This window comes from Rutidosis leptorrhynchoides, chromosome 5 (assembly GCF_046630445.1).
Source record: "Rutidosis leptorrhynchoides isolate AG116_Rl617_1_P2 chromosome 5, CSIRO_AGI_Rlap_v1, whole genome shotgun sequence".
NCBI classification, from domain to species: domain Eukaryota; kingdom Viridiplantae; phylum Streptophyta; class Magnoliopsida; order Asterales; family Asteraceae; genus Rutidosis; species Rutidosis leptorrhynchoides.
Window position 1 is genome coordinate 86,000,428 of NC_092337.1, and position 25,464 is coordinate 86,025,891.

The following is a 25,464-nucleotide window of genomic DNA, read 5'->3' on the forward strand; positions in this document are numbered from 1 at the left end:
CTTTTTCTCTCTTCTCTCATATATACGTAAAATATATATATATAATTTATATTTTAATTTTAATTTTAATTATAATTCTAATAATAAGGGTATGTTAGCGAATGTTGTAAAGGTGTAAGTCGAAATTCTGTCCGTGTAACGCTACGCTATTTTTAATCATTGTAAGTTATGTTCAACCTTTTTACATTAATGTCTCGTAGCTAAGTTATTATTATGCTTATTTAAAACGAAGTAATCATGATGTTGGGCTAATTACTAAAATTGGGTAATTGGACTTTGTACCATAATTGGGGTTTGGACAAAAGAACGACACTTGTGGAAATTAGACTATGGGCTATTAATGGGCTTTATATTTGTTTAACTAAATGATAGTTTGTTAATGTTAATATAAAGATTTACAATTGGGCGTCCTTATAAATTACCATATACACTCGATCGGACACGATGGGCGGGGTATTTATATGTACGAATAATCGTTCATTTAACCGGACACGGGAATGGATTAATAGCCACTAGAATAATTAAAACAGGGGTGAAATTACATTCAAGGGTAATTGGTGTAATTGTTAACAAAGTAGTAAAACCTTGGTTTACACGCAGTCGATAACCTGGTGTATTCATTAAACAAAGTATTAAAACCTTGTTACAATTCGAATCCCCAATTAGTTAGAATATTTAACTTCGGGTATAAGAATAATTCGATGAGGACACTCGCACTTTATATTTATGACTGATGGACTGTAATGGACAAAAACCAGACGGACATATTAAATAATCCAGGACAAAGGACAATTAACCCATGGGCATAAAACTAAAATCAACACGTCAAACATCATGATTACGAAAGTTTAAATAAGCATAATTCTTTTATTTCATATTTAATTTCCTTTATTTTATATTTAATTGCACTTCTAATTATCGCATTTTTATTTATTGTTATTTAATCGCATTTTTAATTATCGTACTTTTTAATTATCGCAAGTTTATTTTATCGCACTTTTATTATTCGCAATTTCATTATCGTTATTTACTTTAAGTTTTAATTTAAGTCTTTTATTTATTTAATATTTTACATTAGGTTTTAACTGCGACTAAAGTCTTAAAATCGACAAACCGGTCATTAAATGGTAAAAACCCCCCTTTATAATAATAATATTACTTATATATATGTTTGTATTTTTATAAAAGTAAACTAATATAGCGTTACGCTTTGTTTAAAGATTTCCCTGTGGAACGAACCGGACTTACTAAAAACTACACTACTGTACGATTAGGTACACTGCCTATAAGTGTTGTAGCAAGGTTTAAGTATATCCATTCTATAAATAAATAAATATCTTGTGTAAAATTGTATCGTATTTAATAGTATTTCCGCACTAAAAATAATACTATTTTGTATATACCCCCTACGACATCAAGTATTTTTGGCGCCGCTGCCGGGGAACTATCTTAAAAGCCGGAAGTGCAACGCTAATATAAAAAAAAAAAAAGATTTTTAGCTTACTTCTATTAAAAATTCGTTTTTGTAAAAATACGTTTTAAATATTCGAAAATATAAAAAGAAAAACAAAAATATAAGCATTTTTAAGATTTTGTTAAATATTTAAGTTTTATAAGTTTCTTTATTTTTATTTTAGTTTATAAAAATATAAGTTTTATTAACTATCTTTTATTTATAGAAAAAATTAAAAACAGAAAATAAAAAAAAAATAAATAAAGAAAAAAACGCGTCGAATTTAAAGCTGTCATCTGAATTTTTGAACCCCGCGACTCGCGGGGTTTTCTGCATTAATTACCGCGACTCGCGGAGACTTTCTGACACGCAGACAGAAGCCCTAATTCAGCATTTATTACGGATTATTATTAATTATTATTAATATAAACCCTAATTATGTATTATTATTATAATTAAGTTTTATTTTAAAATTTCTTTTTATTTAATTTGTTTTATTTTGTTTAAATTAGTTTTATTAAATTGTAAAATTAGTAGTTTTATTAAAAAAAAAAATATAAAAATAATATTTTTATAAAAATTGTACTTTTTACAACTTTTTATATATTTTTATATTTTGTCCCTTTTTAATCATTGTAGCGTAATATTTGTATTTTTAGCTCATATTTAATTTTAAACTTAGTTTTTGCTATAGTTATTTTTACTCCTAGATTTTTAGGCTTTGCCGTAGAATTCCTTAAGTGCTTTTTCTTTAGACTAAGATTTAGGTGCTTTAGAATTTTGCGACGCCTTTTTAAGTTTTAGTTTCTTTTTAAGTTATTTCCATTTGGTATTTAGTTTTTCCTGTAAGCTTTAATATTTTTTAGACACCTTTTACTATGTATCAATTATCATTCCAATTAGTAATTTCAATTTGCGATTATAATTTTAAGTTAGTTGTAGTAATAAGGTTAGGTTAGTCAAGTATTTTTAAGTTTTTATAAGTTTCTTTTATTTTTCAATCACCTTTTATTTTTCAACCATTTTTTCTTTTTCGACCTTTTTCGACGAACTCTTTTTCTTTCTTATTTCTCGCTATTCTAGTTTTAGGACATAGTTTTTTATTCTACTTCTTATCTAAATTTCTTAAAATTACGAAAATTTATTTTGAGTGGTTAAATTGATAGACATCAAAATTTTCTGGTTCGTAGTAATAGTTGGATTTGTACGTGGACCGGGTTATTTGAGCCAAACAGTCCTCAATTATATTGAGACCAAACGAATCCTGCCCCTCTGCTGCATCTTTTGGCTATTCGAAACGTGGGCAAAATCAGAAAAGTCTATTAATTGGATAACTTATTATAATTTTTTTTTTTCCTTTTTAAAACTAATAGGATATTCAGTGAATGCACCGAGCAATACGTTCATCACCTTTTGTACGTTCACCACCTGTAACTAGATCAAGACATTTAGCAAATATAACCGCCGTTGATTTTTCTTTAGAATCGTCATCCAGTCGACCAAGTACTCCAATTCAAATTTCCGATAATCCATTTTTTGAACCCAACCTCACAATTGAGAATCCGGAGAATATTCAGGAACGGTTCGTAGATCCTGAACCATTAAACTTTCCTCCGGAGCCACCAATCATTCAAACAGAGATTGTTGAGGAACGAACCATTAAATCAGAATCATCTAGTGATACCGATTCAACAAATTCAATTATGGAGAATCTGGAACCTTTAAGTATGGAAGACCGAATGAGAGCTAAACGCACTGGCCAAGGTCACGCAATTACTCATCCAGACATTAATGCGCCAGATTATGAAATCAAAGGACAAATTCTACACATGGTGACTAATCAATGCCAATTTAGTGGTACGCCGAAGGAAGATCCAAATGAACATCTACGTACCTTTAATAGGATCTGCACACTATTTAAAATCCGAGAAGTGGAGGATGAACAGATATATCTCATGTTATTTCCCTGGACTTTAAAGGGAGAAGCCAAAGATTGGTTGGAATCGTTACCTGAAGGGGCGATTGATACATGGGACGTTTTAGTTGACAAATTTCTTAAACAATTCTTTCCTGCATCTAAAGCCGTAAGACTTCAAGCAGAAATTGTTACGTTTACACAGAAACCAAATGAAACTCTATATGAGGCGTGAGCAAGATATGGAAAGTTGTTAAGAGGATGTCCGCAACATGGTTTAGACACCTGTCAAATAGTACAAATATTCTACCAAGGATGCGACATCACTACAAGAAAAGACATAGATATAGCAGCTGGTGGTTCTATTATGAAGAAAACCGAAACTGATGCTTACAAAATTATTGATAACACTGCTTCCCACTCACATGAGTGGCACCAAGAAAAAGATATCATTAGATCATCTAAAGCAGCTAGAGCCGATTCTAGCCATGACTTAGATTCCATTTCCGCAAAGATAGATGCTGTGGAGAGACGAATGGAAAAGATGACTAAGGATATTCACTCAATACGAATTAGTTGTGAGCAGTGTGGAGGACCACATTTGACAAAAGATTGTCTCAGTATTGAATTAACAATGGAACAAAGAGAGAATATTTCATACATAAACCAAAGGCCTGGAAATAATTATCAGAATAATTATCAACCGCCAAGACCAATTTACAATCAAAACCAGAATTATAACCGAAATATTCCATACAACAACCAACAAGGTCCTAGCAATCAACAAGTATCCAATAATACTTATAATCAGCAAAGATCGAATTTTCAAAACAAACCACCACAACAAACCGATGATAAAAAACCAAATTTAGAAGATATGATGAAGAAGCTAGTTGAAACTCAAACACAGTTTTTCACATCTCAAAAACAAACAAATGAACAAAATGCTCAAGCATTTAGAAATCAACAAGCTTCTATTCAAAATCTGGAACAAGAAGTAAGTAACCTAGCAAGGTTAATAGGTGAAAGAAAACCGGGAAGTCTACCTAGTGATACAAATGCTAACCCCAGGAATGAAACAGCTAAAGCTATTACCACAAGAAGTGGTACAACACTTAAATCACCTGAAATACCTGTAACTTCTGATGAAGCCATTCCTACTCCACAAGAACCACAACCTGATCAAGATAAGGAAAAAGAACCGGTAGTTGAAAAGGTTAATGAAAATAACACAGTTAAGGATAAACCTTATGTTAAACCATACCAACCACCACTTCCTTACCCGAGTAAAATGAAGAAAGAGAAACTTGAAGCCGAGCAATCCAAATTCTTGGATATGTTTAAACAGATAAATGTAAATCTTCCTTTCATTGATGTGATTTCAGGAATGCCAAGATATGCTAAAATCTTGAAAGATCTAATCTCAAATAGAAAGAAAATGGAAGAACTCTCGGCTGTTACTATGAATGCTAATTGTTCAGCAGTGCTGTTGAATAAGATACCAGAAAAATTATCTGATCCAGGAAGTTTCACAATTCCATGTTTTCTGGGTAGTCTTAGTTCAATAGAAGCATTGGTAGACTTAGGTGCTAGTATAAATCTAATGCCGTATTCACTATACACTAAACTAGACCTTGGAGAATTAAAACCAACCAGAATAAGCATACAACTAGCCGATAGATCAATAAAATATCCTAGAGGGATAATGGAGAACATGCTAGTTAAAGTTGGTAATTTAGTATTTCCAGTAGATTTTGTTGTTTTGGACATGGAAGAAGATTCTCAAGTTCCTCTCATATTAGGAAGACCATTCTTAAACACGGCTAAAGCAATGATAGACGTGTTCGGTAAGAAACTGACCCTAAGTATAGAGGATGAGAGTGTTACCTTTTCTGTTGATAGAGCAATGCAACAACCACAATCTGCAGATGATACATGTTATTATATTCAAACTATAGATGCACATGCAGAATTATTAGAAGAATTTCCAGAATTACAAGGAACAGGAGAATGTTCTTTAGGAGAAGGTAATGAACCAATTGATGAAGCTGAAATGTTAGCTACACTTATAGCTAATGGATATGAACCAACGATAGAAGAAATTCAAATGCTAAAAGAAGAAGACAGATATCGATATAAATCATCGATAGAAGAACCTCCGAAATTAGAGTTAAAGCCACTTCCAAACCATTTGGAATACGCTTATTTACATGGTGAATCTGAATTACCTGTAATAATATCGTCTTCTCTTACTGAAAATGAGAAATCACAACTCATTTATGTGTTGAAAGCTCGTAAACCAGCCATTGCATGGAAGATTCATGATATTAAAGGAATAAGTCCTTCGTATTGCACACATAAAATCCTTATGGAAGAAGGTCATAAAACGTATGTGCAACGCCAACGAAGACTAAATCCTAATATGTAAGATGTAGTTAAGAAAGAGATTATTAAACTGCTAGATGCAGGTTTGATATATCCAATTTCTGATAGTCCATGGGTAAGCCCAGTTCAATGCGTACCTAAGAAGGGTGGCAGGACTGTCATTACAAATGAGAAAAATGAGCTTATTCCTACTAGGACTGTAACAGGATGGCGTGTATGTATTGATTATAGAAAATTAAATGACGCCACCAGAAAAGATCACTTTCCCTTACCTTTCATAGATCAAATGTTGAAAAGATTAGCCGGAAATAGTTACTATTGTTTTCTAGATGGATTTTCCGGATATTTTCAAATTCCAATAGCACCCGAAGATCAAGAGAAAACCACATTCACGTGCCCTTATGGTACTTTTGCTTACAAACGCATGCCATTTGGACTTTGTAACGCCCCTGCAACCTTTCAAAGATGCATGATGGCAATTTTTCATGACATGATAGAAGAATGCATGGAAGTATTCATGGATGACTTTTCAGTCTTCGGTGATACATTTAAATCATGTCTAGTTAATCTGGAACGAATGCTAATTAGATGCGAACAATCAAATCTAGTACTTAATTGGGAGAAATGCCATTTCATGGTTAAAGAAGGCATCGTTCTTGGACATAAAATTTCAAAAGAAGGAATTGAAGTGGATAGAGCTAAAGTAGATGTAATTGCTAAACTTCCACATCCCACCAATGTTAGAGGAGTTAGGAGTTTTCTAGGGCATGCCGGTTTTTACCGACGTTTCATAAAAGATTTTTCTAAAATTGCCACTCCTATGAATAAACTCCTAGAAAAGGATGCGCCATTCATCTTTTCAGATGAATGTATCAAATCTTTTAATATTCTTAAAGAAAAACTCACTAATGCACCGATCATGATAACACCAAATTGGAATCTACCATTTGAACTAATGTGCGATGCAAGTGATTTTGCAATGGGAGCCGTTTTAGGACAAAGGATTGAAAAACGATTTCAACCTATATATTATGCTAGTAAGACATTACAAGGAGCACAAACGAACTATACAAGTACTGAAAAAGAACTCCTTGCTATTGTCTTTGCTTTTGACAAATTTCGATCATATCTCGTTCTAGCAAAAACGGTGGTCTATACCGACCATTCTGCTCTTAGATACCTATTTTCAAAACAAGATGCTAAACCAAGATTAATCCGTTGGATCTTACTCTTACAAGAGTTTGATATTGAAATCCGAGATAAAAGAGGAGCAGAAAATCTCGCCGCTGATCATCTTTCTCGTCTTGAAAATCCTGAGTTAGAAGTTCTAAATGAATCGGCCATACAAGACAACTTTCCTGATGAATATCTATTGAAGATAGATTATAAAGAAATCCCATGGTTTGCAGATTATGCAAACTACTTAGTTTGTGGATTCCTTGAAAAAGGATTATCGTACCAAAGACGAAAGAAATTCTTCAGTGATATAAAACACTATTTCTGGGAAGATCCACATCTGTTTAAAAGTTGTCCCGATGGAATAATACGTCGATGTGTATTTGGAGATGAAGCTAGTAAAATTTTAAACCATTGTCACACAGGACCAACAGGAGGGCATTATGGGCCTCAACTAACAGCAAGAAAAGTTTATGAAGCTGGATTCTATTGGCCTACAATTTACAAAGACGCACACCTTCTTTGCAAATCCTGTGATGCATGTCAAAGGGCCGGAAAAATAAGTCAACGTGATGAAATGCCACAAAATGTCATCCAAGTATGTGAAGTATTTGACATTTGGGGTATTGACTTTATGGGTCCATTTCCAAAATTTCATAATAATCTATATATACTCGTAGCCATTGATTATGTATCTAAATGGGCGGAAGCACAAGCTCTCCCAACTAACGATGCACGAGTTGTAGTCAACTTTTTAAAACGTCTTTTTGCAAGGTTTGGAACACCGAAAGCTTTAATAAGTGATCGGGGTACTCATTTCTGTAATAATCAACTTGAGAAAGTTCTTAAAAGATATGGAGTTACTCATAAAATCTCCACCGCATATCATCCACAAACAAGTGGACAAGTTGAAAATACAAACCGAGCTTTAAAACGTATTCTAGAGAAAACCGTAGGATCAAATCCGAAGGAATGGTCCATTAAATTGGAGGATGCACTCTGGGCTTTTAGAACAGCCTACAAAACTCCAATTGGAACCACACCTTTTAGACTTGTTTATGGAAAAGCATGTCATCTTCCAGTAGAAATTGAACACAAAGCATTTTAGGCTTTGAAAACATGTAATCTTGATTTACATGAAGCTGGACGTCTACGATTAAGTCAACTAAACGAATTAGAAGAATTAAGACATAAAGCATACGAAAATTCGTTAATCTATAAGGAAAGAACGAAGAAATGGCATGATAAAAGAATCAGAAGTTCAAAAGAATTTAAAGAAGGAGACATAGTTCTTCTTTTCAATTCACGATTCAAGCTATTTCCTGGAAAATTGAAATCAAGATGGTCTGGACCATTCATAGTCAAAAGAGTTTTCCCATACGGAACGATAGAATTAATAAATTCAAATGGGATTGAATTTAAAGTTAATGGTCACAGAGTTAAACATTACATACATGGTCCGATGGAAGTCGACAACGAAGTTAATCACAATTTCGACACCACAGCTAACTAAGTGTGGGGAGAATCAAGTCTTTAAAGGATAATATGTATTTCTGTTAGAGTTAGATTGTCTGTTTTCGTGTAGTTCTCGAAAATGGAACCCGAATGGTCTTTCCCTAGCAGACCCTAAAGAACTAGTCTTCTCCCCCCATTCTGAATTTTTATTTTTTTTAGGTTTTTATGAAATGAAGACTGCCTGTGAACTAAACCATGGTCTAATGCTACACGCTTTGATCACTAAACGTAATAATGACATACTCCCGAGTGAAATAGTATCAGTAATCAGAGAAAGAATGGACGGAGTTAGAAAAGAATCCAGATGCGAAGATAATAAGTTACAATTTGGTAAAGGAAAATCAAAATCCGCAGCGAAAAGAAGAGCACGACACCTAGAACGATGTCACAAATGCGGAAAATGGTCACATGGAGGTAAATGTTCAAATAATCAAACCTATTCAAATACCGAATTTGTTACTTTATGCAGAGACGGACCGTTCATATGTTTAGAAGAAAAGACACTGAATGCTCAAGGTTACGCCTATGTAGCCATGGAAAATCAATTAAACCGACTATCTTATGAATGGGATAGATCATATAACTAAGAAATCTATTTCACAGGTATGTCTGTACAGTTTTTATTTTTATTTTTATTTTTAACCTTTTGATAATAAATGCTAATTTGTTCGCTAAAAAGTATTAAATTGGTATTGAATAAAATTAGGTTTGGCGACCGAAATTATTGATATCATTCAAAAATTTATTACATCACTGCGAAATTTAACGTTTATTCTTAAGGTATAAATATCTTTAATCAATCAACCCAAAATATTTCAAAAATTCGTCATGAGTTAAATTAGGTCTTGGAACCGAAAATACTTTACCGAAAAGAGGGGCGCATATTTTTGATAATATTTGATTGATTAAAGTGGGATAAAAAGACAAAAAGATTTTTAATTTTATTTTTACCATATTTTTAAAATTAATATTTAAATCTTAAATTAATATTGTAAACTTTGTAAAAACAATATATTTAAAATTGTAAATATTTGAAAAATTAATATAAGTTTGATATGAATTTATAAATTTTTAAATTAAGTTTGGTGTGAATTTTTAATTTTTAAAATATAAATTTTTAATTTTATGCATTTCAAATTTTAAGTTTGGTGTGAATTTTTAATATTAATTTTGAATTTCATATTTAAGTTGTGTGAATTTAAAAACAAAAATTTACTTTATCTCATTAAGTTGAGAATATGATTTTCAAAATTCGTCGTAAGTTGAAGACTAGGTCTTTGAACCGAAATTGCTTTACCCAAGGAAGGGACGAGAATTTTTATTATCATTATTTTTAATCTTATTGATTTAAAGTATGTCAAAAACATTACAAAAACCCAAAAATCTTAGCTTTTAAAACAATCGCTACAAAAAGATAAATTTTAAAATTTTATCGAGGGACGGACTAGGACATCGATCCGAAACGACCTCGTCCTAAATAACAAGGGAAACAAAATTTTAAAATTAATTACTTAATTGTTTTAATAAGTTAATGATTACAAAAACAAAAAAAAAAAAAAAAAAAAAAAACTCCGCGAGTCGCGGAGTTTGAAGTGCATTTCGCCGCGACTCGCGGAGGGGCCGGATTACAGAAAAAAATAAAAAGAGCTGAACGATCAGTTTCAGTCCCCAACCCAAAATCTCAAAAACAAACTGCGAAAACCCACGAAAAACCCCGCAAAATACACCCCAAAATCACAATTTTTAACCGTTAATCACCAAATCTTTTGCTAAAATCATGTTGAGAAGGATGCTATCTAAGAATTACTCAAGAAAAACGGTAAATTTCTACACCTAAACACCATTTAATCCGAAATTTGGTGTTCTTGAGCTATTTTTTCCCCAAATTGATTTTGATGCTTTTTAGTGTAATTAGACTTAAATTGTTTATGTATTATGCTTGTATAACCTAGATTGATGCTGTTTAACATGATTAGAAGCCTTAAACTTCAAATTTTGAATAATCTAGGGTTTGTGTTCTTGAGCAAATTTGGGGCTTTTTGATATAAACAGGTTATGGCCGATTTTTGTCATGAATTGTTGCTAAAATAAGTAGTGTAACATGTCTAGGTAGTTAAATGATCCAAACTTTGAGCCTAAACATGATTTTGAGAATTAAAGTGGACTTTTTCAAGTCTAAAATTCATGAACTTGATTTTTGAAAGATAATGCCATTTGAGACTTGTTTGATTGCTAGTAATGATTATTTTGACATGTTATTTGAGTTAAATGCTTATGAACTTGGCGAACATTTTCGTATATGCTTATTTGAAAAAGTGTAGATTTGATAAAAATGTGAAAATGAGCTTAAGTTTGATATAAATTGATAATGTCATTGTAATTATTTTGATTGATGATTTTGCTGACACTAATGTATATTTGGATGCACAAAAATTGTGTTTGATGTGTTTTGCAGAATGAAAGGGGTGAATCTTCATCCCAAGCCCGCAATGCTCCTGCTGAGAATTTGGAACAACAGGAGGTGGATAACTACTACAAGCAGGATATACCTCATCCAGTCATGACCTTTTCCGATATGCACTTGGAAGAGTTGCACCCGAACCTGAGATTTGACAGACTTTGGATAGATTATCCAAAATATCAAAGGGGTTTGCATACTCTTCATTCCAAGGTTGTTGAGGTACCGAGGGTCATAGAATGGGGACCCTTAGAAGCTGTAGAATTGGCCGGGCCAATTAGGGAATTACTTGTACAGAGGTATGGTAATTCTTCTTTTAATGACTGGGTACATTTATTCACCATACGTAGACCTGTATATAAAGTATGGTGTGAAGAATTGTTATGTAGTATAGAGTTGAATGATCGGGTAGCTAGTTTAACCGATCGTTCTTTTATTAGATTTTTGTTAGGCGGTTCGATGCGCCACATGTCTTTACTGGACATGGCTCAGGCTTTACGTATATATACGCCTGAGGAGTTAGCGTCTGCCGATTGTAGAGGATTGATACTAAACGGTAGAAAGATAGATGAAAATTTTGATACACACGGTGTGTGGAGTCAAATGACAAGCCATCACCGTTTCAAAGGGGGAAATTACTCTTATTTGGATATAGATAGAGCCGAATTAAGAGTGATACATAGGTTTTTAGCTAATTCGATTACACAAAGGGGTAAAAACAAGGAAAAAGTAAATGAACAGGATTTGTTTTACCATATGTGTATTCGAGACCCACAAAGCGCTGTAAGTATACCGTATTTTGTGGGTTATTATTTATCAACTATGGTTCGGGGGATGCGACCACATAGCATAATAGGAGGTGGTATTTCTATTACTTTGATTGGTGAATATCTCGGTGTGGATATAAGTCGGGGGGAAATATTAGTAGAAGAACCGGAACCCCGCGATACTATAGGTTTAAATGTATACCATGGTGCGAAAGTTTTGAAGAGGCGAAATAACACCGCAGTACGATACCATGGTAGACATCCACAGGTGGAGAGAAACCAGCAGCAAGGTAATGTAGGAGGGGGGAATGAGATGCAAGAAATGCATAGGTTTATAGCTTCTCAGGAATACGAAAATGCTAGACAGAGAGCATTTGAAGATTGGCAAGTTCATCAGAACCAAATCATAGCACATTGCCAACATATAGGTAGAAACTATATTCCTACACCGAAACCCATCTTCCCTCCTTAGTCTATAGAGATGCAGCCACCGTATCCTACGTATGACCCTGCCGAAGCATTCTATAGCACCTATGGTTATGCCTGGAACCCCTATTGGTACCAATATCATCCTTAGTATACTTATTATTTTTTTATTTTTTTTATTTTGTAATTTGTAATTATTGATACGTTTAATACTTTTGTTAATATTGTAATCATTTTTATAATTGTCTAACTTTTATTCTTAGATTTTAATAATTTTTTAATGTGGGGTAATATACCAAACTTCAAAAATATGTATATATGTTTGTAGTTTATCTTATGTACACAACAGGGTAAAACAACGCATTTTCAAAGACTGGCATTAAGTTCAGCAAAAGCAACTAATTTTGACGACAAGATGCAAAATATATGTGAAATAACAACAAGACGGAATGAACAAATGATGTGCACCATTTATCATTCAGCAAACAAACGCCAATATATTTGGAAACTTTGGTAAAAATTTAATCATTTTCACACAAATCACCCTCAATAATTTAAATTGTTACTGATTTCTTGCAAATGAGGGCATTGCAAGATCTTAAGTGTGGGAAGGGGTTAAATTCTTTCGGATTTTAAAAATTTTTACTTTATACACTTGGTTACCATTAAAAATACTAGTAAAGCAGTAGTTGTATTAGAATCTAGTGCTCTCTGATAAAAAAAAAAAAGAACAGCCCTAGTCTTATATACTGACTACCCAATTCTAGTAAAGTTTTTCAAAATTTTCAATTAAATGAACTAAAAATCATGTTTATACATATTTATGAACGATAAAACTAGGTTTTAACACCGAAATTATTGTTACCTCGGAAAGGACATAAATTGAGAAACAAACTAAAATGTTAAAATTCATTTAAAATGGAATAGAGGACGATAAAAAGGAAAATAAAAGCCAAGTGTGAGAAAATTTACCAAGTTATTTTAAACATATGTCACATATATCTGTAACAAATAACTGAAAATACTTTTGCTTTGGACTAAACTAAACTGTTTTACCCGATGAAAGAAAAGAAGAGATGGATCTACACGATGAATCAATTCCATCATTAAAAGGAAGTAAAGTCTTCCGAAAAAGAAACGCGCTTCTTGATTTAGGTCATGAAGTTGTCGTCCAGACCAGCTGTAGGTTGACGAAAAATCTAGAAAAGTCATCACTAAAATCAGCAGGAAATCCACGGACCTCAGCATTAAACAGGGTCGCCAAGTGGTCAGATTTATCCTAACCATGAGAAGGATTTATCTCGTACAATGGGGGGGGCACCATGCAAATTAGCTGGATAAGACTAATGAATCAGATCCCCAGAAAGGATAATCTCCTTAAAGATTAAAAATCAGCTTTTAAGACTGATATTACTCAATCCTAGAGATTGACCTTAAAGATTGAGAATTACAAACTCATGGAATTCGATGATATCTAAACTCGAGCTTGAACGAGAAAATATTTTGATCAAAATTACAAACCGATTTGTTTTCTGAAAACCCTATTTTCAATGCGTTCATTACCATTGAACGTAAAATCCTAGGAATTCACCTGGAATTCATTAGGTCACCTGAACTAAATCGGGTGTCAACCGTAAGAACGGTGGTTGCATAGCATGGTCAAAGACAGGACCTTGTGCCAGACCGAAAAATTATAAGGGTGAGCTTTACTATTGCTCCTACCAAGGATAGTAATTGCGTCCGACACGTTACAGACCATAATTAAAAGCATGTCAGGGGACATTGCCTTAACAGTTGCTTGTTCAACGCTTTCCTTTACAACCGGACGGTAGTTTATCGAAAGGTAATATACGGAACAAGTAAACTGGACGTGTTGCTTTCCTAATACAAGGTTAGAAAGTGGGTAACACAAAACCATAAGTGTTGAGCTAAAATTTTCAAATCTGAAACCCACCAAACCCACAAAAATATTTTGCAAATACCGGTAAAGGGTTATCCCGGAAAACTTATCTAGGGTAAAAACTAGATTTAATTTTCAAAAGATCAAATGTTTTCATAAAGATCCAATTTCCTTAATGGATCTAAATTTTTATAGTCATGTGGGACTGTAAACCATATCGTTACTACCATTGTTTATACCGTCGTAGAGAAATCACTGATGTACAAAGTGTGAAGAATAAAGAAGTGATTCTAGTATTTCAAGACAATATTGCTTGAGGACAAGCAACGCTCAAGTGTGGGAATATTTGATAATGCTAAAAACGAACATATATTTCATAGCATTATTCCTCAAGAAAGACAAGCTTTTAGTTGCAATTGTTCTATTTACAAGTGATATTCGTTTAAATAATAAAAGGTGAAGACAAAAGACAGATTCGACGAATTGAAGACGCAAACAACCAAAAAGCTCAAAAGTACAAAAGACAATCAAAAAGGTTCCAATTATTGATAAGAAACGTCTCAAAATTACAAGAGTACAAGATTCAAAACGTAAAGTACAAGATATTAAATTGTACGCAAGGACGTTCGAAAATCCGGAACCGGGACCAGAGTCAACTCTTAACGCTCGACGCAACGGACTAAAAATTACAAGTTAACTATGTATATAAATATAATATAATATATAATTAATTATATAAATTATATATATATTATATATATATTATAAACCGTCGGCAGAGAAAGACTCCAAGGACTGAGCTGTAAATTCATTCTCCGCGACTCGCGGAGTTTGAAGAGGATTTCACCGCGAGTCGCGGAGCCCCAAAAATCGAAAATCCCTATAAAGCCAACCGAATTCTGATCACAATTCATAATCTTTTTCTCTCTTCTCTCATATATACGTAAAATATATATATATAATTTATATTTTAATTTTAATTTTAATTATAATTCTAATAATAAGGGTATGTTAGTGAATGTTGTAAAGGTGTAAGTCGAAATTCTGTCCGTGTAACGCTACGCTATTTTTAATCATTGTAAGTTATGTTCAACCTTTTTACATTAATGTCTCGTAGCTAAGTTATTATTATGTTTATTTAAAACGAAGTAATCATGATGTTGGGCTAATTACTAAAATTGGGTAATTGGACTTTGTACCATAATTGGGGTTTGGACAAAAGAACTACACTTGTGGAAATTAGACTATGGGCTATTAATGGGCTTTATATTTGTTTAACTAAATGATAGTTTGTTAATGTTAATATAAAGATTTACAATTGGGCGTCCTTATAAATTACCATATACACTCGATCGGACACGATGGGCGGGGTATTTATATGTACGAATAATCGTTCATTTAACCGGACACGGGAATGGATTAATAGCCACTAGAATAATTAAAACAGGGGTGAAATTACATTCAAGGGTAATTGGTGTAATTGTTAACAAAGTAGTAAAACCTTGGTTTACACGCAGTCGATAACCTGGTGTATTCATTAAACAAAGTATTAAAACCTTGTTACACTTCGAATCCCCAATTAGTTGGAATATTTAACTTCGGGTATAAGAATAATTCGATGAGGACACTCGCACTTTATATTTATGACTGATGGACTGTTATTGTGATGACCCGGAGATTTTCGAACAAATTTAAACTTTAACCTTTATATGTTTCCGACACGATAAGCAAAAATCTGTAATGTTGAGTCTTGAATGTTTTGAAAACTATATTCATGTAATCAATTACCCTTTGACCATGCCTAGCGATTCACGAACAATTATGTGTAAATAAATATATATACATATACATGTGTGATTATTAAATTGAGATATATTAATAAAACATTGAACGGATTAGTTAATATGAATATAAGCTATGAGATCTATTTTATGAATTTGGAAATGCTATCAAGGTATTGAATGAATAATATGTTACATAAACGTATTTGTTCGATGTAAGTTTATCGACTAGATTAAAAGATAATGTCAAATGATTGAATTATCGGATACATTGAACTATGATTATGAGTCTCTGTTATGAGGTCCACTTTGAATTAGGTAACCCTTATTATTAACCGTATTCGGAAAAATGGTAAAGCGAGTTATAAAAGAAGACAAAGGTGTCAATTAACGGGAACTAGCCAAATGTTAGTGGAGTTTTCTGTTCGACTTTCTATATAAACGTTAACTAGTTAACCTTCCTATTATTTAGAGTGAAAGAGAAACTTTGGGAATATAGTTATATTATTTAGAAAGTTTAAGGAAAACAAACTAAACGTTGACACATAAGGAAATTATATTTTTTAAAGTATAAACGTTATAGGATATAATATCATAAACGATCTTCAAATATACTTTGAAATATAATTAAAATCTAAATATTTATTAAAGTATTTCAAACCTATATATTATAAATATATTTTAATTTAGTCAAAAGACGTTTTGGTTTAAGTTAATGTTATTAAATATACTTCGATAACTAACGAGGGTATGAATTATAAAAGTAAATGACCAAAACACTCAAAAGATTAAGTTACACTCTGAGTGGGTTAGTTTTTAATTAATTTAAGTCTATATTTTGATAAAGGTACGAGTCATAAAACGTCCTGATTTAAAATAATATATTTTGATAAACAACGAGACTTTGATTTAAATAAGTAAATGACCACAACGCTAAATTTTATAAGTGATATTTTTATAAAGCTAAATTATTGATAAGTAAGTCTAATTTTTGTAAAAGGTACACGTCGCGTAACGTAAAAGGCTAGTTTTCTAAACGTACGAAAGTGCGCCCGAAAAACCGAAAGTGGTACATGAGTCGTGAGATCACGACCGTGTCATTTTTGTAAAAATTACATTTTTACCATGAGCGTAAATATAATATAATATATAATTAATTATATGAATTAAATATATTATATATATAATAATAACTAATACTACGTAAAAATATAAGAAACATGTGAATTGCAAATCACTTTAGTGATTGACTCCGTAAATTTAGGGACTTTTAATTCAGCAATCCTCCGAGATTGCGGAGATGGGGCCAAATTTGGGACTATAAAAAAAAATCGAGCTCATCATTCTTCAATCTATCTTCTATCTCTCTCGTTATATATATATTTATTATTATTATTAATATTATAAAGATTATTATCATTAAACTTATTATTAGTAGTACTAGTATTATTATAATTAGTATTATACATAAAATATTACGACGAGGTCATGAGTGCATTATTTTCAAAACGAATTTTTATGAGGGGGATAGAGCTAAGGAAATAATGGGTTATAGCTATGGAGGTTATGGGTATGGTTCATGGGTGTTATGCTCATGAGGTCAATCTAGTGTTTGTCATCTCCGTTTCGTCTACGTACCTTTCCTACAGTATTGAACCTCAATATTGTTACGTGAGTACTCCTAATTAAATTTTTTACATACTAATAGTGTATCCCTGACTAGTGCTCGAGAAAATAGAATTAGGCATGCTTGTATATTTGATATTGCCCTTAGATAAGTTATGTTGAATCTTAAAGGTTGTTATACTAGGGATGAGATAAGATATAAGATATGCATGTCCTTGGAAAGCTAGCGAAAAATTATGAACTTTTCCTTTAGATACCAAATGGTTTTGACGGATGGATTAGAAGTTATATTCAATTGAATTTTTGTATTATTATTAAAAAATGAGTATTATTATCGTCGTTATCGTCGTTATAGTTTTATCTAATTATTATTATTATTATTATCATTATTATTATTATTATTATTATTATTATGAACGCGATATAACAGACGATTTAAAAACTATTAAATGAATCGATTAAGAAGGAATAGGTATGAGTATCATGATGAAATTAAAATATTGAAAGATATTAAATTAGATAAAATTGTCATTTTTATTATTTTTATCATTACTATTATTATTAAAAAGTATCGTAAATATTAAGGTTATCCTAATCAAAATTATTATTTTATCATATTATCTTAGTAAATTTAAATAGTAATATTTTATTAATAATAATAACTATTATTACAAAATAATACAACGTTTACGTATAGATATTATTTTATCAAATAAATATGTGATACAAATTATATAACTACCTTAATAGAATACATCACAATATTTTTATGATATTGAATGAACTGTATAAATTTTATTACTTAAGATATATAAAAGTATATTTTAATGTAAAATTTTATTTATTAAAAAATAATATATTATTTACTCTATTAAATCTTTTAAAAATATATAAAACGATATTTAAATTATGTAATAAATTTTTGAAATCATTTTGAGTCAAACTAACTTTTATCGACCTTTGCATATTAGACTCGAGCATTAGGATTGTGGTACACTATAACTTGGCCTAATTTATTAGACAAATTTGACAAACACATAAAAATATATATAATTATTATAGGTTCGTGAATCCGAGGCCAACCCTACACTTGTTCAATGATGTTATATGTATTTTTACTACAAAATACAGTATGGTGAGTTTCATTTGCCTTTTTACCCTTTATATTTTTGGGCTGAGAATACATGCGCAATTTTTATAAATGATTTACAAAATAGACACAAGTACGTGAAACTACATTCTATGGTTGAATTATCGAAATCGAATATGCCCCTTTTTATTAAGTCTGGTAATCTAAGAATTAGGGAACAGACACCCTAATTGACGCGAATCCTAAAGATAGATCTATTGGGCCCAACAAGCCCCATCCAAAGTACCGGATGCTTTAGTACTTCGAAATAGATATCATGTCCGAAGGAGGATCCCGGAATGATGGGGATATTCTTATATGCATATTGTTAATGTCGGTTACCAGGTGTTCAATCCATATGAATGATTATTTTTGTCTCTATGCATGGGACGTATATTTATGAGAACTGGAAATGAAATTCTTGTGGTCTATTAAAATGATGGAAATGAATGATTATGATAAACTAATGAACTCACCAACCTTTTGGTTGACACTTTAAAGCATGTTTATTCTCAGGTATAAAAGAAATCTTCCGCTGTGCATTTGCTTGTTTTAAAGATATTAGTTGGAGTATTTCATGGCATATTTCGAAGAACGTTGCATTCGAGTCATTGAGTTCATCAAAGATTACTATTAAGTTAATTTATAATTGGATAGTGGATATTATGAAATGGTATGCATGCCTGTCAATTTTCGATGTAAAGAAAGTTTGTGTTTTAAAAACGAATGCAATGTTTGTAATATGTATCATATAGAGGTCAAATACCTCGCGATGTAATCAACTATTGTGAATCGTTTATAATGTATATGAACGGGTCCTTTCAGTTGGTATCAGAGCGGTGGTCTTAGCGAACCAGGTCTGCATTAGTGTGTCTAACTGATAAGTCGTTAGGATGCATTAGTGAGTCTGGACTTCGACCGTGTCTGCATGTCAAAAGTTTTGCTTATCATTTCTAGTCGGAAATCATCTACTTATCATCCTTAGGAAATTACCTACTTATCATTATTAGTCTAGACACGTCTTGCTACATTAATTGCATGAGTAGTGTATAGACAAAATTCATATCTTAGCGTACCTGCTAAATCATATCTTATCGTATCTATTACTGTAAACTTTGCCTGACATATTCCATAAATTCCTCTGTAATCTACGAAATCTTTTGATCTATATACATATATGGATATCCTATGTAAATAGAATACCACCCGATAGCCGGAAAATCATTTTATATCGAAAAATCCTTTATCCAATCGTACGAAATGGAAGTTGTCATCAGTTCAAGTCACTCGGATTCTGAAATGGAATCTCACTCAAGCTCCGAAAGCAGTGTGACCGGAATGGACCAACCAATCAGTCATCATCTATTCTAGATGAATTGGGGATGGGTTCGTAGTCTCCTCAATCATTGGAGACAAGAAGAAGGCGATCCTTTTCATCCACCACATTGCCCTCTTGACGAAGAACCTGAAGCACTTACCGGCGAACCTGTCCGAAACACCATTTTCTCTCTCATTTCCAGAGTATCTCGTCACGATTATATACTCCATCAAATTCTAGATTTTATTTATCCGCTCGTCCGAACCGATAATCACCCCGGTGTAATAGAAGAAGTCAACGAGCTTCGCGCTCGGGTAGTGGCTTTGGAGAATATGGTGCAAAAATTACAAACACCAGTAGCAGCACCAGCAGCAACACCAGCAGCATAACCAGTACCACCATCATCAACGCCAACAATACCATTACCACCTCCAACCACAACCGCGTCGTAAACCTCAACTTCACAATCTGTCCCACGAGCATCAACGTCATACGCACCATAGATATCAAGGAATACCAGCAACAATAACTGACGATGTATTAATTCATAACTTCTTTGGAGAAACATTCCACTGAGATTATGTAATCTCTAAAATCTTAGAGATTATCTAATCTAGCCCTAACCATAAATCAGTTAAGCGAACCAAAATGATAGAAGGAAGAGTAGAAACCCTGACAAAAATGGTGTGTGATTAACAAGCTAAACTTGTTTTACCAACAGCATCAACAGTACCGTCAGCGTCACCAGCATCGTCAGTACAGTCAACATCAGAATCAACAACACCTATAACATCACAAACTCCGTCAGTTCAAGAATCACTGTGGACATCATTACAAATCAATAACGCGTATATTGTATCAAGGAGTTATGAAGAGTTAACTCATTCCCTCTGAAGAAATTATATGTATATTTTATATATACATATTTTGAAATAAAAATAAATCTTTCCGTGCTAAGTTATTGTATGTGAATCTTAACTACTCGGTTAATTCATCTTACAAATATGCAATAATGTACGTCCTTCACCCGCAACTTAACCATCGTTAACTACAATCTCTGTCTCAATTCAACAAATTCCAATTCATAATAAATCAAGTATATATTTGATTTTACACTTTCATCATCGATGTACCCGAAACTTCTCAGATACCATCACTCGTACTTTGCGAAATTCACAAGAATTTAACAAAAATCAACATCACGCCTCAACAAATAACAAAGTATTGACTCGTAATTTCAATATTATTGAAGAAATACTTATGTAATCTCTAAAGCCTTCAAGGGATTATTCAATTCTAGTTTCAACCGTAAATCAAATGAGTTTAATTTAGTATTAACTCATTAAAATTTATGTTATGTCTGAGGAGAATATATACATATATATTTTCACAAAGACTGTAATAAAATTCTTATGTACAAAATATTAATTGTGAAATTTTTTAACGGGTAGGTAATACCCGAGAGATATATATATTCACAATTAATATGTTACATTCTTCGAATCTGATCAAGCAAATTATCAACTATACTTCCTACTTTCACAATAATATACATTCTTTCATAGAGATCAAAACAACCATACTCATTCAAACCCAATTACAAATTTTGATTTTGAAACCTCAGAATTCAATTCGAGATATAACCGGTATCATCACTTTTAGATTCCTACATCTTTCAAAGCTATACTTTGACTTCAAAACTGTGTTAGAACATCAAATGTATATTAACGATTACAATCTGTGTTCAAACCCTTCGAAAATATCTGAAGACACTTCAAATAATGAGCAATCGAGATGATGATCCAACCACATATTACTCACAGTTAGGTACTTAAAAAGCACTCGAAACCAAAGTCATAATTCCACACATATCTGTGTCAGATTCTTTGGCATTTATTAGCAAAAATAACTTTGCAATTCCTTTTCAAAGTAGCCAATTTTGTCACAGCTCCAGCAAGTCAACTTCGACTTTTCAGTCAGACTAACCTTATTATAACCTTGAGATATACACCATCGTTACCAGGGAACCTTTTACATCCCACCACATTATTAGCAGATGTACCAACAACTTCATTACCCTTTGACTTTAACCTCTCCAAAAAGTCATTATAGTTATTCATTGAAACCCCACCATTTACTCATTCGCATCTTGTAACAAGAATTGCCATACGAATCATCGGGAATTAGCAATCATTAATTTGAAATCTCGCAGCATGTCTACGCCAACAGTTATATGTGTACGTACAACGTCTATCTCCTGGACTTACATACTTTGAATGTGAAGTTTCTGAAAAACACCTTGAACTGTGAACTAGTTCTTGAAATGCTGACGAAGCAGCAACAACTGTAAACGATCTTAACAGTAAAAAGTTTGATGATAAAGAATAGTGTATTGGCAAAGCTCAGAAAAAGAGAAGTTTTGGAACTGAAAAACGGATTGAGCAAAGTATGAAAGAGGCTGTGGACAAATCACAAGGGCGAAACGTGCCTTCAAAGAATCTAAATGATTCAGTACCTGTTGAAGTCATTAAAGGAATACCTTGCTCTTGACTCTAAACCCCTGCGGACAATATTCTTCATCATCCTCTGTTATTAGAAATTCTAAGATATCATCATATCTTTCATTATAAATATCCTCCATATTTCTGAAGATATTTTCTTAATTATTCTTATCCGAAATCATTTACCTCTTCGCGCTATCTGTATTACATCATAAAAGAAACTATTTTAGTTTCTAAATTCTGAAACATTCGAGTTTAAAATAGGAATTTTTTTTTTTTTTTTTTAAGTAGTGTTGGGAGCTGAAGCATGAGTTAGTATAATATAATGACACTTGATCAACGTGATTATATTACAGTAATTCATGCTGAGTTTCTAAATGGAACGTGATGATTCACAGATCATAACGTCATCATGTGCCATGTTACACGACTCCTATATTCTATTTAACCTCTAAATATATCAAGAAAATATTTCTTGATGATTCGGTCTTTTCCAGGGTATTCTGGTAATTTAACAAATCAGGATTTACCATTACCCTATCCTTCTTAGAACAATTACTGTGTTCATTCTGAAATCCATACCTACGAATTCTGGACCATTACAAGAGCTATTTAATCGCAAGAAGAAGAAACGAAAGGACAAAGCTCCGAAATAGAAATTTAGAGTATGAACCGCAGTAAATAGAAGAGAGCATTAACTGGGGATGACGATGACTATAGAAGACAGAAGCAGGGACATCGAAATATAAGGGAAGGTGTAAAATCTAACAACAACCCGGAAATTACAACCCGTATATATCAATGCATATAGCAATGTAAAGACATGGGAGAACTAGAAACACTATAAACCCAAGAGTATAGTAGAAGTAAATAGATTCTTCCGGTGGCAGATTAAAAAGAAGAATGACAGATATGAAGGTTAGGAGTATATCAAGGATCAGGATGGGATGGAGTATATTAACGAATACTTTAAAGTAGAAATTGAGAAAGAAAGAATAGAAGGTGTGAGTTGTAAGGGAATGGAGAGGATGGATTTATAGGAAAATTTTCGACAGAGCAATCGAAGCAGATTATCGCGTTTAATCAAAGAAGATCTGAATCTCCTTAATTACCGAAGAATCAAATCTTAATATGAAGATTTCCTCTAAATTCCTTAAATTCCGGAAATCAATCTTGACTACGACACCGGTTAAGTCAAACTTACTTTTATTCATTTTCACTTTTAAGTGATAGCTTCATTCGTGCTCTTCACAAAAACAAATCATTTTATCTATATTAATCAATGATGATAAAACCCTAATTATCAGTTCATATACGTCATGAAAACACTCTTACTGTTAGCCATGACAACCTCTATCAAAATTTCGGGACGAAATTTCTTTTAACGGGTAGGTACTGTGATGACCCGGAGATTTTCGAACAAATTTAAACTTTAACCTTTATATGTTTCCGACACGATAAGCAAAAATCTGTAATGTTGAGTCTTGAATGTTTTGAAAACTATATTCATGTAATCAATTACCCTTTGACCATGCCTAGCGATTCACGAACAATTATGTGTAAATAAATATATATACATATACATGTGTGATTATTAAATTGAGATATATTAATAAAACATTGAACGGATTAGTTAATATGAATATAAGCTATGAGATCTATTTTATGAATTTGGAAATGCTATCAAGGTATTGAATGAATAATATGTTACATAAACGTATTTGTTCGATGTAAGTTTATCGACTAGATTAAAAGATAATGTCAAATGATTGAATTATCGGATACATTGAACTATGATTATGAGTCTCTGTTATGAGGTCCACTTTGAATTAGGTAACCCTTATTATTAACCGTATTCGGAAAAATGGTAAAGCGAGTTATAAAAGAAGACAAAGGTGTCAATTAACGGGAACTAGCCAAATGTTAGTGGAGTTTTCTGTTCGACTTTCTATATAAACGTTAACTAGTTAACCTTCCTATTATTTAGAGTGAAAGAGAAACTTTGGGAATATAGTTATATTATTTAGAAAGTTTAAGGAAAACAAACTAAACGTTGACACATAAGGAAATTATATTTTTTAAAGTATAAACGTTATAGGATATAATATCATAAACGATCTTCAAATATACTTTGAAATATAATTAAAATCTAAATATTTATTAAAGTATTTCAAACCTATATATTATAAATATATTTTAATTTAGTCAAAAGACGTTTTGGTTTAAGTTAATGTTATTAAATATACTTCGATAACTAACGAGGGTATGAATTATAAAAGTAAATGACCAAAACACTCAAAAGATTAAGTTACACTCTGAGTGGGTTAGTTTTTAATTAATTTAAGTCTATATTTTGATAAAGGTACGAGTCATAAAACGTCCTGATTTAAAATAATATATTTTGATAAACAACGAGACTTTGATTTAAATAAGTAAATGACCACAACGCTAAATTTTATAAGTGATATTTTTATAAAGCTAAATTATTGATAAGTAAGTCTAATTTTTGTAAAAGGTACACGTCGCGTAACGTAAAAGGCTAGTTTTCTAAACGTACGAAAGTGCGCCCGAAAAACCGAAAGTGGTACATGAGTCGTGAGATCACGACCGTGTCATTTTTGTAAAAATTACATTTTTACCATGAGCGTAAATATAATATAATATATAATTAATTATATGAATTAAATATATTATATATATAATAATAACTAATACTACGTAAAAATATAAGAAACATGTGAATTGCAAATCACTTTAGTGATTGACTCCGTAAATTTAGGGACTTTTAATTCAGCAATCCTCCGAGATTGCGGAGATGGGGCCAAATTTGGGACTATAAAAAAAAATCGAGCTCATCATTCTTCAATCTATCTTCTATCTCTCTCGTTATATATATATTTATTATTATTATTAATATTATAAAGATTATTATCATTAAACTTATTATTAGTAGTACTAGTATTATTATAATTAGTATTATACATAAAATATTACGACGAGGTCATGAGTGCATTATTTTCAAAACGAATTTTTATGAGGGGGATAGAGCTAAGGAAATAATGAGTTATAGCTATGGAGGTTATGGGTATGGTTCATGGGTGTTATGCTCATGAG